Source organism: Sander lucioperca, chromosome 20 (assembly GCF_008315115.2).
Source record: "Sander lucioperca isolate FBNREF2018 chromosome 20, SLUC_FBN_1.2, whole genome shotgun sequence".
Lineage (NCBI taxonomy): Eukaryota > Metazoa > Chordata > Actinopteri > Perciformes > Percidae > Sander > Sander lucioperca.
Genome location: NC_050192.1, coordinates 23,557,354 through 23,576,699, shown reverse-complemented (window position 1 = coordinate 23,576,699; position 19,346 = coordinate 23,557,354). Strand labels below are relative to the sequence as shown.

Here is a 19,346-nt window from a genome sequence, read left to right as displayed (position 1 = left end):
GCGATTTGATTTCACCCTGCAGCTCAGGCTGGAAACCTGTACATTTATCTATCCTGCTTCCGTTACAATTTTGCGAGGACCAATCACAAACTGGCTTATCCACCTGGAGCGCTATTGGCGGGTTTAACACGATGACGATAGCGAAGCGACCAAGCAGCTTCTTGTTTACATTCGGCCGCCACCGAAGCGCAGCAACTTGTTGATGCCGCTGTCGCTGCTACGTCACCTGGCTCGTTGGTCTGATTGGTTGAAGGATTATCCAATTGCGTACATTTCAACTATGCCCGTTGATCACGCCTCTTGTGCAGTAGAGCAGACTCCCCAGACTAATGTTCAATCTTAAAAGATTGAGCGTGGTCTGGTGATAGCCAGACTACATAATTAACCCTTTTTCTCTGAAAGATCTGAAATACTCCACTGCGATTGGCCGTTGGCCTTTCTAACTTGTGTTCAGTTGCTCATGACTCCTGTAAAGATTTATAGCTGTTTACCTGTAGCCTTGTAGTGTGTGTGTGTGTGTGTGTGTGTGTGTGTGTGTGTGTGTGTGTTTTCTCATCTGGAAAAACAAAGACACATTGTCCCTTTTCGCAGACAGGTCGGTTACCATGGAAACAACACTTCTTAATTCCCTTTACTTACCTCAGACAAAACAGTGATTATATTGTGTATAAACCTTTTCTCCCTTTTTCTCTTTCTCTCTCTCTCACACACACACACACACACACACACACACACACACACACACACACACACACACACACACCAGGAATTTCTTAAGGTGCAAATGACCCGTTAGTCAAAAAGCTGATAATGACAGAAGGATTATTTTTGTACACATAGCTATCATCACTTCCTGTGTCAAGACTGTGTCATGTTTAATGCACATTTTTTATGCAGTACAATTTTCAAAGTATACTGCATGATATACTGTATGTTGTATACTATATAACTATATAATGTAAGATTATGGCAGTCTTTGTGTATTTTTATTCTCAGAGTTACATTCAGTTACAAAAATCAAGTTTATCTTCAATGTTTCGTTCTGATTTAAATATGTTGTTTTTTTTGACTGCCTTGTCTTGAAGGTGGTTATTTCCAATAGAAGATATTGAATCTATGATGTACTTGTTGTATTTTTGGTACTTTAACGTCAGGCTTATGTGAAAAGAAAGCTATAGAGACTTACAGCGCTTACTTCATCTTCTGAAACTTGCTCAGAGATGTGACGATGATACGGTGTCAGCCCCAAGTCAATGAGCCCTGATTACCATCTTTTCAGCCTGAGAGGGGCAGAGGGGAGAGAAAATGGGAGTGGGGGAGGAGAGGTCGAAGACAAAGAGAAAGTGAAGTGGAAAATGGAGGTGTCAGGGCAGCAATTATGATGGATAAGCAGTGTTGTGGCAATATTGCAGGCCAGTTCTGTCAGCCGTTAGATTGCCATTCTTCATGAGAAACTTTAGAATGCATTGTATTGAACACATTGATTTCTGTGGAGGGCTTGTAATAACAATTCTTGTTCCTTGCAACACTGAGAAGACTCAGATGTAACCTTACAAAAACAAAGGTCATAAATGGACTTTTGAGTGATGAAGGCAGTATCAAGCAGACAACCACTTCATCTAACAGCTACATGACATGGAAAAATCTATCTATCTATCTATCTATCCGTCTGTCTGTCTGTTTGTCTTTCTGTTTGTCTGTCTGTCTGTCTGTCTGTCTCTCTGTCTGTCTTTCTGTCTGCCTGTCTGTTTGTCTTTCTTTCTGTCTGTCTATAATTTTGGAGAGAGGGCATTTAGTAGACTAGAAGTAGATTTTTTTTCTATGTCAAAGAGTTGGCTCTTTTTAAAGTGATCGACCCAATATCTGCCTCCTGATTATGAAACGCTTACTCTCTTTAGACTTGAAAGGTTGCTGTAAAAAGTCGGCTGCTAGCTTCCTCGTTACCCCAGATTGTTGAGAGTTTCACAGCAGACGTTTTGACTTGTCTTTCCTAAAAAGCACAGATGTAACTAATAACATTAACAATGGCTCAGTTCCATTAGGTGTTCCAGTGAGCTATGACAGTGAGCCAGCATTTACAATACCAGGACCCTGGGGAAACGTCTAATGAGTGAGATAGCAGGAAATGTATGTGTGCAACCTCAACAGCGTTGTGCAGGAAGATGAAGTAAAATAGAACTCTTTACAGCTACATTTCAAGTCTACGGGTGAGGCGCGTTTTAAATTTAAAACAGCAATGTTCTTTTTATTTTTGGGCCATTTTAGCATTACATTAGCATTAGTCTCGCATTGCCAGACCGTCCCCCAAGGCACTGCAGAGGATGGTCTGGCTAGTCCACACAGCATTCTGTGATGGGAGAAAAAAGTGCTCTGGTTTATTGGCATTTCTTTAAACCATTCTCAATCGTCTAGGGCAGTGCTAAGCAGCCGCACGGAGCAACGACGCCTCTGCAAAATAGCCACGGGAAGGAACTTGTTCGGGTGGAACGTGTGTATGTTCAAAAGTTGTTTTAGTCGTGCAACAGATCAGATTCGACATGTAGTCTAGCTAGCTGTCTCAATTTACCATGCAGAGGTCTGAGGAGCAGTTAACCATAGTCCTCATAAATCGACCAGAGTTTAAAATGTCAACACAAAGAAAGAGGAAGGTAACGGACATCCGGCCGAAATGAGAAAATGAAAATATGAATTAGTGCAGCTTTAAAGATATATAGATTTGGGGAGCAGTATCCTTTTTAAGGAAATCTTACTTTCAGTCTGTTTATCCAGTCTGAATAAATTCACTTTCACATCAGTTTAGCACACTACAATCACTGCACTTCTATTATGTCTTGGTAGGCAAACAGGCACAGTCAGTAATCAAGTGAGTATATTGTTGAAAATGAATATGGCTTCTTATAAAAGCTATAAAAGCAGAGAACATTGAGACTGATTTAAAGTCTGTACACAATTCCAACATCAGTCGAGGTGTAGGGAATTGAATTGGCGTTACAATTGTTTGTGGTCCAAAGCAATCTCCTCTTTAACCTGCTGTTCTGTTTGACGCATGCTTGTTTTTGATCTGTTTCAAGGTAATTGAATGGTATACTGTGTTAGCTATCAACAAATGTGCTGCATTTATGTTCCTGCAGAGCATTTCTAAATTATTAATTTTATGCAATTATAATAACTACTTATTCTTACAAACACACAGGCACAACCACGGTGCACACACATCTGATGGATGTCTATAGGGACTTTTAGCATTTGCCTCCATCACAGTCCTAATTCCCCCACTAATCATTAATAATTCAGGATATTTGAACATTTTATGAAAATCCACTGCTGCTCTGGGGCTGTTTAAACCACCAGGAAGTCATAATGAGACCCTGGCTTCATACGGAGGAGAAAGTGTTTGGAGCCTCTTTAGTATCTTAAATTGAAGCAGTACTTGTCCATTTTAAAAGCACATTCATAGATTTCATTATTGGTCAAAATGGAATGTAATAAAAGGTTTGAGGCCTTATTTGGTAAATTCAACTAGTTTGGGCTGGGTTCACTGCTCCGCTGTGGAATCAGACTTAATTAAGTCTAAACATGCTTGAGGCATTGTCTTCTCTGCTAATCTCCTTTACAATAAATATGCTTTCTGCTCAAGTGCTTTTCATTCTTGTTCCACTTCTGTGTTATAACAAACCCAAATGGGCTTCCTGACAAATATGCTCAGAAGGGTAATACGAACAAATATTTTGAAATAAGACTATTGGAAATTACACATTTCTGCCCTTGTTGTCATCAGTTTGAACAGCAATGAGCCGATGGCGCGTGAAGCAGGGTGGAGTGCAGGGAAATGAGACCAAAACTGGGAAACTATTGTGGGAAACTATTATGGAGGCTGCATTAGCAGAAGATGCAAAGCAAGGCAAGCTGCTCCTGATGAAAGCAGAGAGGGGAAATTAGGGAATTGTCTTTCTCTTTACTTCAGTAATTGGTTTCTGTTGAGGCCTACTTGTAAGTCCAAAAACAAAAGTATGAATGCATCCAACTCCTGATTCAACATTGTAATAATAAGCTCATTATCAAGTGACTATTCGTCAGCTGCAGAAGTTAATTGAACTTCTACGTATTAGCAGGCATTTTGTAAGTGTTCACAGTGTTCATTGCTTTTTGTTGAAAAATCCATACACTTGATGAGGAGCATGGGGATTTCTTTTTTCAATAAGTCAATAGTTAGAAATAACTTGCTGATTATACATATAGAATTAATGCTTCTGGTAATTGCATTTTTTAACTAGATGGGCACTCAGAGAGAGCAGACCTCTACCATGCCCTATCTCACAATGTTAACAAAAATGAAAAATAATTTGTGTATCTGCCCTGTGATTCAGATCCCCTCCAACATTTAAATTTAAACGTAATTTTAAGTTCTTCCTTGGCCCATGCTACACCCTTCCACCAAGTTTCATGAGATTCAGGCCAGTAGTTTTTCAGTAGTCCTGCTGACAACCAACCAAACAAACAAACCAACAAACTTGGAGGAGGTAATAAAAAATAAGTTTAACAAAAAACAAACCACATAAGCTATAAGTCTTGACCCTGTTGCATTACAACAAGGAAGAAACCACAATGTCCAGAGGAAAAATGAAGGCTGTGTCCCCTTGTTTTCAGTCTTTATGCTAAGCTAAGCTATGGTAACCATACCAGTTTCTGCCTATATTACATGTAAAAGACTTGAGAGTGGTATTGATCTTATAATCCAACTCCTTGCAAGAAAGCACATAAGCATATTTCCCAAAAAGTCAAACCATTCCTTTACTGTAATAGTAAGAATTTAATGGCATACATCCTAAACCAGAGCGATCAGTAGAACTAAATTGAAAGGTAAACTCACTGAAATGGAAAACTCTTTCGACTACCAAAAGGTACGTAAATAATTTATATAGTAAAAAAACATTTGAAGCCATATTGTAAAAGTTCTGACACTGAAGGTCCAAATCTCCAGCAACATTCTGATGTCAGCATAATCCTAATGAACCAATGACCAAAATGAAAACACAAGAAGTAAAAGAGATTTTGAGTTTATCTGAGACCTTGAGGAGCATTTTGAATGTACTGCAATTTTTCAACCTTGAATAATCGTTCACTGGCGGAACAACAAAAGGAGATTTTAAATGGTCCACTTTCACTTATTTGAAAAAAGCAGGACGCAATAGTGATTATAATGAAGGATACTTTAACACACAGCAGTGTTTTTCTGAGGATGGTATTCCAGGGTCCCAGTTTCCACGGGCAATGACAGCAATAAACCTGTGACTCATCCAGAGATGCTTTATTCAATTAAAATTTGCTTGTTGAAATGCTATCTTTTGGGTACAGAGGCCTCAATGAGCCCTGAGTGAAATTTAACAAGCACAGTAATGGTTATGACTGAAATGTTCTAGCCATAAATGTGGGTTCATTAGGTCAGTAAATTATCTTTGGCAAAACTATTATCCAAATAGGTTTAAATGGGAAACAGCGGAATGAGAAATTCAGATGCGTCTGTTTCCTGTTTGCTCCACCCCCCATCCTCTCTGAGTGTGTGTGTGTGTGTGTGTGTGTGTGTGTGTGTGTGTGTGTGTGTGTGTGTGTGCGCCCCTAAGGAAGATCCCTGCCATTTTCATTAGAGCAGGTGTGCAGCTGGGACGTCATGAATCTCAATAACTCAGTAGATTGATTACCAGCAGACTTCAAAATGTCTCCAGAGATGTTATTACTGCATTGCCAATGGGAAAGGATAGATGAATTGTGTGTGTGTGTGTGTGTGTGTGTGTGTGTGTGTGTGTGTGTGTGTCACAGGTCTGTGAATGTTTGGCAAGGTTTCTTCAAACCTTGGAGCATTTACTTATTTCGACTGGTTTATTATACCTGATTTAAAGCAATAATTGAGCATCAGGTGATCAAACCAAGACATCAAAAGAAGAATTCCTGAATAATGTATATAAGCTGGACATTTAAGCCTAAAGGCCAATTTATGTTTCTGCATTAAATCAACGCAGTGAGTACATACGTGGGTACTTATGTGGGTACTTACGTAGGTACGTGGAAATTCGGACCCTACGCCGTAGCCTGAACTCTCAAGAGGTGCACGTCAGGCTACGACATAGGGCGACACAGACCGCAACAACTGTGATTTGTCTGCTTGGCCGTGGCTTGGTAGCGTTGCATTTCCCCCTACTCATTTCTGGGTTCTCCTTCTCCATAGACAACATGAAATCAAGAAGAGGGTTAACTTTTCCTGCTACAGATTTCCAACCGTGGTCAGAAAGCACAGGGGAGACACTTTGTTTCTCTCACTTTGCCTCTAGAGCCGGTACTTGCCCCGAAGCTAATCGCCGTCACTCTCTCACTTGCTCTACCACACCCTCCCCACACACACACACACACACACACACACACACACACACACACACACACACACACACATGCCGGTCATTCCATTCCAACGCACAAGTATAAACTTCAGAGCACTTGCGTAGGCTACGCGGAAAGCTCTGCGTGGAGCCTCCGCAGAAGAATAAGTCCCGCTAACGAGCAAGCATTTTCTTTTACTCCAAGCATAAAGGCAACATGGGAAAACCCCATCTGTTATGCTGCAGCTATTCAGCTGTTTCTTTATGTTAACTTGCACAGTGAGGCCTTGTGAATGTGCTTGTCTTTATATTGTTATACTGAAAAATATGCATAAATACAATTTACAAAAGAAACTTTACACAGACTGAACCGAGGAGGTACATATCCGCAAAAAGCACAATGTTACATGAGCTGAGATTGGATTTATTTTAATTGAATGATGAATTAATTATGCATTATGCATGCTAAGTTGACATTTTTTTGGAAGCTGGTTTATAAACACAACTTTTCACCAAAGTGTATTATATATATTGTGTTCATTTTTTTAATTTGGAATAATCAGCTTGTTACACAATAAGAAGCCCAAACAATGTTGTGGAAAACTGAACTGATCTTGAACTGATGATTAGCCTCATACTTTACCTTTTAACTGAAACGTAAGAAGAATCAGAGCTAACAGCTGTGTTTTCATCACAGTAGCACATTTGCCTTCAGGAGACATTTAAGATCTCGCTGTCTCTTCAACGTACATTAGTTTCCTTGTTCCACATTGAAATGCCTCAGGTCTTCTCAAATCACTGAGCCAGCACTTCAGAGGTGTAATAAGACATTTACGCTCTATCTCGCTGTTACAGCTTGTATCTTTCCACTGAAACTAACTTTTCTGACTCTCTCTTCATGAATCTGAACACAATCCCTTTTTTTCTCCTCATCTGTATCGGTTTGTCACTGTTCTGCATATTGATCTGAATATTTACTTTTCTTAAATGGATCAGTCAGACATTGATTTGTGTACTTGATCGTCTTTTAGAGGCTTATGTTTTGAACAAAGCTGTCTGTGCACTTCCTGAACCACTGACTCTCCGCTGAGTAGTCCCAATTGTTGGTTACACCCACTCTGTTTGTCTCAAGGCTGCTCAGACGAGAGGTGTGAGTGACTCAGGGAGAAGACTTTGATTTTGACAAGATCAAATGTGAAAAAAGTTCTTTGCCACTGAACTCCTACTGCCTCCCGGTGAACTATGCGTTTTGAAGCCGACATGAGATGCTTGTGATAGCTGCAGTGTCACGGAAGTAGTGTTTTGAGCGGGAAAAGCCTCACATCAAAGGGTTTCTCTGTTTTTAGTTGTATTTAGGAAGAAAGATCACATTTTTCAAGAGTGACATTATTTTTCATTACCTGTGGATGCTACAGTAGTTTAGAGGTTCCATAATGCTGTGCTTTTTATGCATCAGTGCAGTGACATCTGTAGACGCTGATCTGACTGATCTGAACTAAAACAGCTTATTAAGATGCCAGGCAGTTAAAACACCAGCAGGTTCAATATGGATGACAGCTGTTTCCAATGACAACAGCGTCTTTCTCCCTCCGTGGCTCTCCACTCACCTCGTCTTTACTCCCAACTTTATGACTGCAGCTCATTTTTCCTTTCCTCACTTTTCCTTTCTTTTTCTCTTTCTTCTAATTTACTTTCCCATACTTTCCTCTCCCTTCATTCACCCTTCTTTTCTTCTCTCTCCTCTCACTTCCTTTACTCTGTTTTCTTTCATTTTTTTTCCTTCTCTCCTTTACCTTTCTCTTCTTTCCTCTCATCTCCCTTCCTCTTCATGTTGGTTCTTCCCATCTACGGTAACCCCCCTTTCCTTTCTTTTTCATTCCTTACTTTTCCTTTGCTCTCCTCTCCCTTCCTTTACCTTTCTTTCCATTCCGTTCCCTTCCTTTTCTTTCCTCTCCCTTTCCTTTCCTCTCCTTTGTCTTCCTTTTTTTCCTCTCCTCTCCTCTCCTCTCCTCTCCTCTCCTCTCCTCCACTAACCTGACTCTGTAGGAGAACCAGATCAGATTGAGATCACCTGTCGCGCCAGCCAGCAGCGCTGAAGCTCATCTCTGCACCTTTTGAAATGCAGAGCACACTTTTCTCCCCCGTTGCTTAACACACTCTTTTACCAACGAGTCTCTTAGAAACGCTGATGTCTCCAATCACTCCGCTTTTGCGAGTCGTGTTTGGTGTTGCTCGTCTTCCACGCAGATTGGACCTGCTGTCTGCATTCCAAATCTGTGCCGTCTGTTTAGTGATTGACTCTTGACTTGAGTGGAGAGGCTGAGCAATCATACTCCCCTTTGAACTGACTGTAAGAAAGCATTGCCAGTATTATCTTCCACCTATCATTTTAACAATATTCAATTTCATTTTATTCACTTGCATTCAGCTTCATTCATAAAGAAGTTGAGCACTACAGTATGTAAATTATTTATATGAAGTCTATAAGTGTATATAAAGTGCTCGGCAGGACTGCAAGGAAATAGCCTGGCTCCGCCCTCCTACGGACTTACGCGCAATTTTCATTTCCTTTCAGTACTACTACTGCGTTCATAGACATCGGAAAAACATTTTTCCGAGTGAAAACGTCATCATTCACGTCCCTTCCTGTGGGAATCAGAGGTGGGAAACTCGGGCTAGATTTTGCTAACAGAGTTTCCCAGTTGGTGACGCGTTGTTGACAACTGACGTTTGATGTAGGCGACTTTGGTTCACTGAACATATTTCAATGACAATAAACTGTTTGTTGTGGACAAATGCCTCTGCCAAGAAACATACACAGACATAACATGTTTCAAATTATTCATAAATAGGCCTATGTGTAAAAAAAACTAATCGTTGTCCTGCAGATAACACAAATAAACACCTGTCACCATGTGCTGTTTCTATGCTTGTGTAAGAAAACAGCAGCAAATCTTTTGTTATTGTGGCCTCCATGTTTTCACACACCTGATCTAGGCTACGCCCAACCGTGGTGGCAGTCATGCAACAAGTTGTTATGCCAAACGCCAATATAACAGAAGAAGAAGAACACGCATCCCGGCAAACAACGTAATCACGGGGGGGGGTCGCTGATATTCCCAGGTGGCATGAACGCAGCATACGTCTGGGTTTGCGGTATAGTCTTGGGTTTTCTCCAGCCAAATTTTTGGCGGTCCAATCAGCGAACAGAGGGAGTGGCTGAGAACGATGACGTTGAGGCCGTGCGCTAGAGTTGTAGTTCCGTAATGGCGGAGGAGAAAGATTCAAGCAAAGCCATTCGGTCCGTTGTGGTTCGGGAAAAGTTTGATTTTCCAGCTCGCTCCGTTAGTGGTGAAGGAGTTGGCTAAGGCAAACGCTAGCGATGCTAAGCCGACGTCACGACCAAACGTTAGCGATTGGTTATGGCAGATCCAGAGTGGCTCTGGGCAGATCCAATAGTTTTAAACTTCAACAGAGTACCCGCCTTCAAGGAAGTTAACACTTGTCAATGGAGAGAGGCCAGACTCTCTGTACAAATGAAATGTATGAGAGTCTGGTAGGACCAGGCTAGCAAGGAAAAGGAACAAGAATATAATTTAGAAATCCAGAAAGATGCCAAAGTTAAAATCAGAAAAGCAATAATATACATTCTCACACCATATAGTTATAACCCAAAAATAAACGTTCTACTGTAAGTACTACCAGCTGCAAATCATTAGTGGTAGTTGGGTTAACGAGGATACTGACCACCTGAAAGAGGTGTCCAGACTACATGATTCCTCAGCTGAAAAAAAAAAAAAGCTTTGTTGTATCATAAATTCAAATAAAAGTTTAAAGAAGCATATTTTTTATACCTGGTTATAAATAGGTTATGGCTTTTCAAGGGTCGCCTAGTCTGATTTTGAACTGGATTACTGGTAGAAATTTGTGGGGAGTAGTGGAAAGTGCAGCAGGGCCCAAAATGTCAAATCTGCACCCCTGTATGCATAGAGAGGCTCGAGAACAGATCCATGTTCCTCATCATTTAAAAGGGATCATTTGATATTTTGAAATACATTTTCCTTCTTAGCCAGAATGAAATATGTACTGATTAAACTTATCAAGCTCAGTGGATTCAAACTGCAAAAAATGTGTCCTTTAACCCTCCCACTCATAACCTGGCCCGAGCTAGACCTTTATTAAGACACTGTGCAGTAAAAAAGACAATGAACAAAACTTGTCGGCAGTCTTAAAACTAACTCTGATGAGTTTGTGTGGGTCAAGCAGCGAATAATAGCAACAGTGACAAATAAAGAACACAAGCTCTCCACTCCTCTGCTCCCCTGTAGGTTTTAAGCAGCTTATTAATAATTGAGCGAGCCGAGAGTTGTGCGATGGCAGATCTATCATGATTCCCCCTCTGCGCCTGTCACATTCCCTGCATGGAGAGATGGATATTGAACCAGCCTCTTTCAGACAGTATTTTTGGGAGGGCACAGACAGGCCAGCTTCATTATTTCAGCACTTTAAAAATGTGATAATGAATTCCAGTCGGCGCAGGAGCTAGCTCAGACTGTAGAAGAAAAATCCCCACATGCCAGATAAGACAGGATGTGTGGAAAAAAAGGAATTAATTATTTCAATGTGTAATTTGTATGTATATTGAGTTCAAATGTCATTTTTTGTTTTACAATGGTGTATCTTCTATGTGTTATAGAGCTATTATACAATGCATATCACAGTGTGTGTGTGTGTGTGTGTGTGTGTGTGTGTGTGTGTGTGTGTGTGTGTGTGTGTGTGTGTGTGTGTGTGTGTGTGTGTGTGTGTGTGTGTGTGTGTGTGTGTGTGTGTGCAGATAAATAGTCCAACTCTACTCCAGAATAATAGTTTTCTGTGGGTTTGTGTGTATGTTTCCCTTTGGCTATTATGATCCATCATTATTCTCTCTGTGTCACACACACACACACACACACACACACACCTCTCTAGTCATGTCCCTCAGGACTAACTACCCACCAGTTTTGGGTCAAACTGGCAATAGCAGCTTATTCTTGCATAACATTTGTTTAAACATGCAAGACGTACTGGATGGCTGGAGTTTACCCACCGAGCTGTTGTATATAGAGCCAGAATATAACTTCTGTTCACAAAATGAAAAACAAGTTATCCTTGAACTTTTTTCTGTGTTGCTTTTCATATAATGACAGACGGTGTGTCTTCATGGAAAGCTGTCTAACCGCTGAATAATACAAATCTCAGTTGGAAAATCAGATGGGGTTTAAAAATGAATGCGCCTCTCTGTCGTGTCCTCCTCTCAACTTCAGGTAGCTCTGCTGGTGTGATCTGATTCTGAGTTACATAACCAGGCAGTGACTTTTCAAACTGAAATGGAAGAACTGGCTTCATTACTGCTCCCATTTCTTTCTCTGTCTTTTTCTTGCATCTTTCTGCTTTTGTATAATCGTCTTTGTTTATCCACCCGGCTACAGAAACGGACAGAAACAACATGACAGACTGACGGGCAACCTCCTGCGCTCTATTGATCGATTCCTTTGATAGGATTAGTTTCAAACTGGAGAGCTGGTGGTTTTGTTGACACTCACACCGAGACTCCGAAGCTTTCAGGAACACTGTTTGTTGCAGTTGAGACAGCAACTCTGCTTGATTCAAAGTTTTCTCTCTTTGCTATTCCACCATGTGCCGTCTCTTTTCAGTATTAAAAAAGCAGAGGTTTGTGTACAGAATTTAGAAAAAGGGATACCACTGATTACCTCATTATCTGGGCTATCTTTGGTTTTGAGTCGATTGTGATATTGAGGGCTTGTTCAGACCAACGAAAGCAATCATGTGATTCACCGCAGGGTTGTGATTGGCCACCGCAGGGTGCCGTCAGGTTGAATCGGTCTCAACTTTTTGCCGCAGGCTGCTGGAGTTAGAAAGAAGTGAGCTATACCAGACCTCTGCAGCCCGCTCCTCATCTCTACTTGAAGCTCACAGCTCGAGGTTGCATTGTGTGAAATGTAAGCGCCAGGTTTTGGAAAAAGTATGTGTGGAATAAAAAAAAGACGATATCTCTGCTTCTGCTGCATCGATTAAATGGATTTATTTTTTTACTCTTGACTTTTCTTGCACTGTTTTGCAGAACTGGCTATGTAAGGAAGTATATCCCCTTGGATTACAGCCTTAAAAGTTTCCCACAAGAGAGAAGATGAAGTCGAATCGTTCTTATTTGTTAGAATAAAGTTTATAAAACAGGTGGAGATAACAGAAGTCTATAGGGAGATTTACCAATTGGGTAAAGGAGAAATCCAGAATGGACAGGGCATGATCGGAGATAACTATAGCTGTACACCATTGCATTGTGTGTGTGTGTGTGTGTGTGTGTGTGTGTGTGTGTGTGTGTGTGTGTGTCATCCATCTATCCCTCCATCCGTCTGTCTGGTGCTCAGCTCCTGGCAACCGCTGGCCCCTGTGTGCCCTTAGATAAACACAGCTGCTCCCCTGCATCTGCAGACACTGACGAGATTTGATCAGCTCCACTTAAAATGCTGTTTCTCCCTAACGCTACAGGTCCAGAGTGATTCTTAGTTATCTCTGAAATGAACCAATCAAGATCCTTTCTTTCCAAAAAACATTTAACTTCTTCATAATATTGTCCCAAAAAAAAAAAAACATCCCTAAGCTTCACATGTTGGTTCCAGGTGACTTACTTACCTCTAGTTAACACAAAAATGACCTACAGGTACTCTACTTGAGAGCATCTTCTGAAAGCTAATTTGATTTTCTTCCTCTCAACATGCCATGCCTCCACATGATCTCAGAGTGGTCCAATGGATATTATGGGATTCAAAGAATACAGAAATAAAGGCTTCCTCGAGTTCTTCACCTTGCTAAAAAACATCAGGAGAAAACACGAGGAAGGCTCCTTATCTCTGAAAAGCACAGACTATTTATCAGAAGCTGGAGGACTGCATTTCATGGTCCTATAACCTCACTTTAGTTCAGTAAAAAACGTATTTAAAAGAAATCCGCAAACTTTACTGAGACAGTCTACAGTCTGTAACATTGACATAAGTGGCCAGTTTGAACATAAAAGTTCCATTACCCCAGAGTGCCTTTATAACATTATAAGGAATTTAGGCTTCCATTGAGAAGAGCTCTCTTGTCTTATTAACTGAGTCAGTGTAGATTTCTTATGTTTCTCTGAATGATAATGTGGTGTAAGGTGTAGTCACCATGAGAAGCAACACTTTGACACGAAAATAACTATTTTGGCATAATGGTTTAACTGAAAGGGATAAGATTAGAGCGCTGTCCAATTTAACCCAGATTAAAGGAATAGTTCTACAGTTTGGATTAAGGGAAATACGCTCATACGCTCAAATACGCTCATTCGCGTAAACATACACGCCACTTTCCTACAGCCAAGTGGCGTGTTATCTGTACACATTTTGAGCTATCCGCGTGTATGTCTACGCTGTATACAGCAGACGGCAGTCTGCAACGTCACAGCATAAACATACACGCCACTTTCTAAAGCCACATGACTAAAACAGGCTAAAAAGCGAGTATGCGTCTTGATAACACACCAATAATAGCATACGAATTGGCGTGTCATACATACGGCACTTCATGAGATCAGTCTGCATACTGGAAAACCTCTCGCTATTCAGATTGGAGAGCATTATTCCAAGGTGGTTACCTTTGCTTGCCTTGTAATTACTAGTCTTTAATTAGTAATTGGTAAATACAGTCTTTTCATTATGACATGAACGTAGCGACAGCCAGGTGACAGTTAGCTAAGCTTAGCTTAGCATAAGGACTGGAAACAGGGGAAAACAGCTAGCTTGGCTTGCCCAAAGGTAACAAAATGTGCCTACCAGCACCTTTAAAGCTCATTAATCGACATATCTCATAATCTGTGCATATTATTATGGTAGATCTGTTTTTTTGCCTAGCAACCTCATGGTGTCTACAGGATGTCACTTCTCCCCACCTAGAGTGTGTTCATGCTGATGTAAGCTAACCGTCTCCTGACTGTAGCTTCTTATTTAGCGTACAGAGTTCTCGTCTAACTCTTAGCAAGAAAGCAAATAAGCATGTTTCCCAAAATGTCAGACTCTTTGACATGGCAGTATTTTAGCATGAAAGCTTTGCCTAGTGTAGCTTTAATGGGAGATTAAGCATGATTACATGGTGGCTATTTGGTTGTAACATTATTTTTTTGGAAACAGCAGTTTCTATGTAATTTAGTGAAACTCCAAATGGGCTGCACAGTGCTTCCATAACCACCTGTTGCAGTGATAGACCTAATCTCTATTCTCCATTAGTCCTGACCTTCTTTTCTGTTCTTGACTGTAAAGAGTGCGAGGTGACATGATGCTACTCTGATGAGGAAGCAGAGGAGAGGTGAGAAGGGAGAGAAGAGGGAGAAGAAATCATTAGAGGGGAGATGGGGGTTGAGGTAGGGGGGCTGCAGATTGCCTGTTCCGGCTTCAGTCCTTGATTGCTGCTCTCCAGGTTATGTAAGTGAAGCCCGCTCCCAGCCACTTGCTCCCTGAGGACATGGTGATTGGATGGATAGAAAGAGCTATTGTCTTATAGACTGACTTCTGTCTCAGTAATTCCTCCTGTGCTCCCATCCGTTGCCTCATTGGGCCTCTTTGTTTCCTTGATTGGCTATTGTTTTAACACCAGCATTTCTCCCCCTGTATTATCCCATGGATAGATACACATTTCACTGTGTTTAAAGGATTTCCATATCAATGTCAGTAATCGGGAATCAGTAATTGCACATCATGTGGATGGATTCTTGCCAATGTTCCCGGAGAGTGAGCTGACTCTCTCCCCGCTGTATATTTCATCAAGCCGACTGACTGTGGCACGTGTTTGAAGCGCGAATAAAAGGAAACATCTGACAGGACCAACAGTGCTAAACGGGCGCTCTAATTGGGAAGCCGGGGTGTGTTCCGGAAGCAGGTAGCCGAGGAAAAGAGCTAATTGGAGATTCCTTTAGTGAATATCAAAGAGGAGGAGAAGACGGCGAAGAAGAAGAGGGAGACGGGCCTCATTCTCATTAAAATCACATCCCAGGCACGCCCTGCTCATTGTACAAACAAACCGTGGTCTTATGGTCTTAGAGTGAGACCCTCAGTATTTGCTGGAATGATTGCTGACGAGGTGTGAAATCAAAGGGGATCCGTGCAGGTAGCGATGGCGGACAGATGATCACAGAGCTTGTGTGGGTAGATTGACATAAGAAAAGAGAGTCATGGCTTTGTACTGAGCTGTGTCTGTTCTTGCTGACTACATCTAGGTTTTGTGTGTTTTACTATCACATGCTCATCTCTTACAAGAGCTTGCATTTAGATTTTTGTACTATGTGTGCATCTAGCCTTGATCTACACCTGAATGCATCACGCTTAAAGTTTTAAGGTAATAAGGCAGTATAGACTGAATGAAATGAGGCAGTTAAAAAGGTTCAATGTGGAATACTGACGTGCAATTACTGCAGTGCCGTGAGGCTTAATCACTGTGCTTGTGGCTTGCTGGTAGCTCGCTGACTTGTTTTTCATTGCCATCTTTCTTCTTCAATATCTCATCTGATTAAATTACAGCTGGGTGGTGTTCAGCTGAGGAAATGAAGCTGTGTGTTTTTGTAAGCTTGTGTGTGTGTGTGTGTGTGTGTGTGTGTGTGTGTGTGTGTGTTTGTGCATGTATGTTAGACTGTGCCTCTGAGCCTATACAAGTGAGTACCAATGTGTCTATTTGCATTCCAAATTGTATTTTTTGTAGAAAAATGTAAATATGTGCTGTACTGTTAACCCCAAAGACAGCCAGAGGGAATAAGATATTGTGTCTGTGTGGTTGATTGCATCTGAATGTGTTTATGTGCGTTTACATGCTTGTGTGTGTTGGCCGAGTTGTTAAGATCTTCTTCAGGCAGCCATCAGGTCTCCACTCTCTTGCCCATGAATCCTGATTTCCCTGTTGGCTAATCAGATAACGCTCCTCTGCACTGGTCTCCGGGGATCACCCAATTACACTGCACCACGTTAGTGCCGTGGAAATGGCTCAGCTCATGAACGCATCAATTCCTCTTGTCTGCAATTCGAGCTCTGCTTCACATTAAACCTAGAAAGCTGAAACTGAAACATACGGTAGCTTACTGACAAAACCCCCCAAAAGTACTTATCATTTTAAAAAACAAGCTTAGAATTCATTTGTATTTCTTAACAATATGATGCTACATTTCCCATAATGCACTTGGAAAGTGTCTTTTATTACACGGCAAATGCTTGATAAATGCCAATATCTTTCAAACCCTTGTCCCAAATTCATAACACAGAATTTCTGTTGAAAATTTGAAGCCTCAATCCCAATCCAAGATAACCCTGATGACATCACTATGACCTCATTCAGAAAACAGACATTATACAACTATTTTCCCAGGCTGAGTAATGCTCCTCACGACGAGTAAACTGAACTTCATATGTAAATTCGTGGCGTGCCCCTCCAAAGCCCCTGTTTTGACATTGTTACCCACAAGCTAACTTAGTTATCTATAAATACAGAACAGGGCTCATATAACTATATTAAGTTCTGATGAGGGGTCCTGTTATTAAATCTTATATATATGCCTATTCAATCTTATATTGCTTCTTATCTTTAACTTCATCACCCCTGAACTAGAGCCATTATTGTTTCACTATAGCTACACAACTGCACAACAGTGTGGAGTGGGTGGATGGTAACATACAGTAGGCAGTAGCCGTTCATAGTAAATATAGTATTATCATAAAGGCTTTACCAACATCTGGGCTGCCATTTGAGAATTCTATTCTATTTTTATCGCTCTGTGAGCAAACACTAATGACATTATAATTGCAGAAAATAAGCATGTCCCTGGTTGGAAGTTCTACAATTCAACTGTAAACTGTGATACAGTATGATCCAAATATTTTGTATGAATTTGAAATGGAGTAGCTTTAGATTAAAAAAAATAGCATAGCTGACAAAATGTTACACTGTTGTATATTTTTTTTGTTGCTTAGAACCACATGTGTTTTTGTTTTCCTATAGTGACACTATAATAAGCCTACATCCCTTCAAAGCCATTTCATTTTTAGTAGGATTAACTTCCTGTTTTACAATCCATGCTAATGCTTTGAGATACTTTTCTGTGTGGTCAGAGTAAAAAACTCTTCATTTGGAACAGATGATAGAAATGCATATAAAGTGTCTTGAATGATGAGTTGTTATCAGTGTGAGAGTCGTTGTTAGTAATGGTTAGTAATTTAGACACAGTAGTAAATGGATATATACAGACAAAGCTGAGTTTATGTTGCTGATAAGGCTAAAGCACAAAACCTTTTGGCCCTATAAATGAGTGATGTATTTTTATCTTTCTAACTGAATAACATAAGGGTTAAGAAAATATGCAGAGTCTGTTTATGTGGGGCACATTTTATTAAAGGAAAAGGTGATGAATTGAGACTAAAGTTATGTATTTGACTGCTTCAGTGTGTGTGGTGAAAATTGCCTCTCGTCTCTTTGAAAGGACGAGAAGGTGCGGACGAATCAGTAAAAGTTAAAAAGCCTCTTTCAGCGTTTGAGAATTGAAAAGAATCAAAGATGATAATGTTCCTCTCCTTCTGAGAAGTCAGCCGTTTAAACACTTGACTCTGTCTGTGTGTTGCAGAATCTGGTCTGCTTGTCAAACTGTTAAAAGAGATGTTCACTGGTCCAGAGTCCTCCTACACACAGCTGCTCCCAAGTAATCAGCCTGTGTGTGTGTCACTGTAGTTTAATATGTGCAGGCTCATGCATCCTTGTTTATGATGTTTAAATGTGCTTGTGTTTGCACCGTCACTTTTGTATCCTGGCACACAGACGTACCTGTGTATTTCTTTCCTGTGTGTGTTCAGGCTTGTTTGTCTGATCTCGTGGCACCGTGTGTGTCTTCTCTTTATCCGACAGCTCCATGCCTGTCCAGCCACTCTCTCATCCTATTAAGACTTCTCCTCCCAGAGGAGCTGCTTGTCTGTGTGTGTTGGAGATCACAGTCTGGGCTCTGTTGCTGAGCCAAGTGGTATTCTGCGAGGCCAAAGCTTGGCGTCAAATATTTGTTAAATCCCAAACTGAGATATCCACCATCTGAAAATTACGGACAAAAAGGCAGCTACTGTGCTATGCTGATCCTCAAGAGAGACATTTCTTTTTACACTTTTTCTAGCCCCTCCATAGGGAGGTCAGAGGTCAAAGTAACACAGCAGCATCCCTGGAGCTAACAAAGTCTCAGAACTGGGCAGATGGTTGCTGTCACACAGGCTTGAAACTAGATCTATCAATTTGAGGACAGTATGACTCATTATGTCAACCTCATGCCCAAATCATAAATCTATTATGAATATGGGAATTTAGCAGCTGACAAAAGTGACAAAATGAGAAAAGATAGAATTTCTTGATAATCCCATTAAAGTAAATGTGTTTTCGCTTGTGTTAAGAGAGGAGTTCGGGCGCCTGGGTGGCTCACCTGGTAGAGCGTGCGCCCATATGTACAGGCTCACTCCTCGATGCAGCGGCCGCGGGTTTGACTCCGACCTGCGGACCTTTGCTGCATGTCATTCCCCCTCTCTCTCCCCTGTCATGTCCTCAACTGTCGTATGAAAATAAAGGCCTAAAATGCCCAAAAAAGTAATCTTTAGAAGAGGAGTTCAACATTTTGGGAAATATGCCTATTTACTGTCTTGCCAAGAGTAAGGTATGAAGATCGATAGCACTCTCATGTCTGTACGCTAAATATTAAGATACTGCCAGCAGAGGGTTAGCTTTACTTAGCATAAACGCTTAAAACAGGTAGACAGCCAGCCTGTCTCTTTCAGAAGCCAGCACTTTGAAAGCTCACTAATTAACACATCATATCTTAGTTGTTTAATCCGTACAAAAAGCTAAGTGTAAAAGTGATAAGTTGTGGTTTTATGGTTATGTGCTGGA

At 41.0% G+C, this 19,346-nt stretch overlaps 1 protein-coding gene across 2 annotated transcripts in view; it reads left to right on the top strand.

The window, feature by feature from the left end:
• The window catches only part of LOC116054706 (proton myo-inositol cotransporter), a 74,953-nt gene that overhangs the window by 23,552 nt on the left and 32,055 nt on the right, over positions 1-19,346 (top strand). The gene's annotated exons all lie outside the window — the stretch shown is intronic.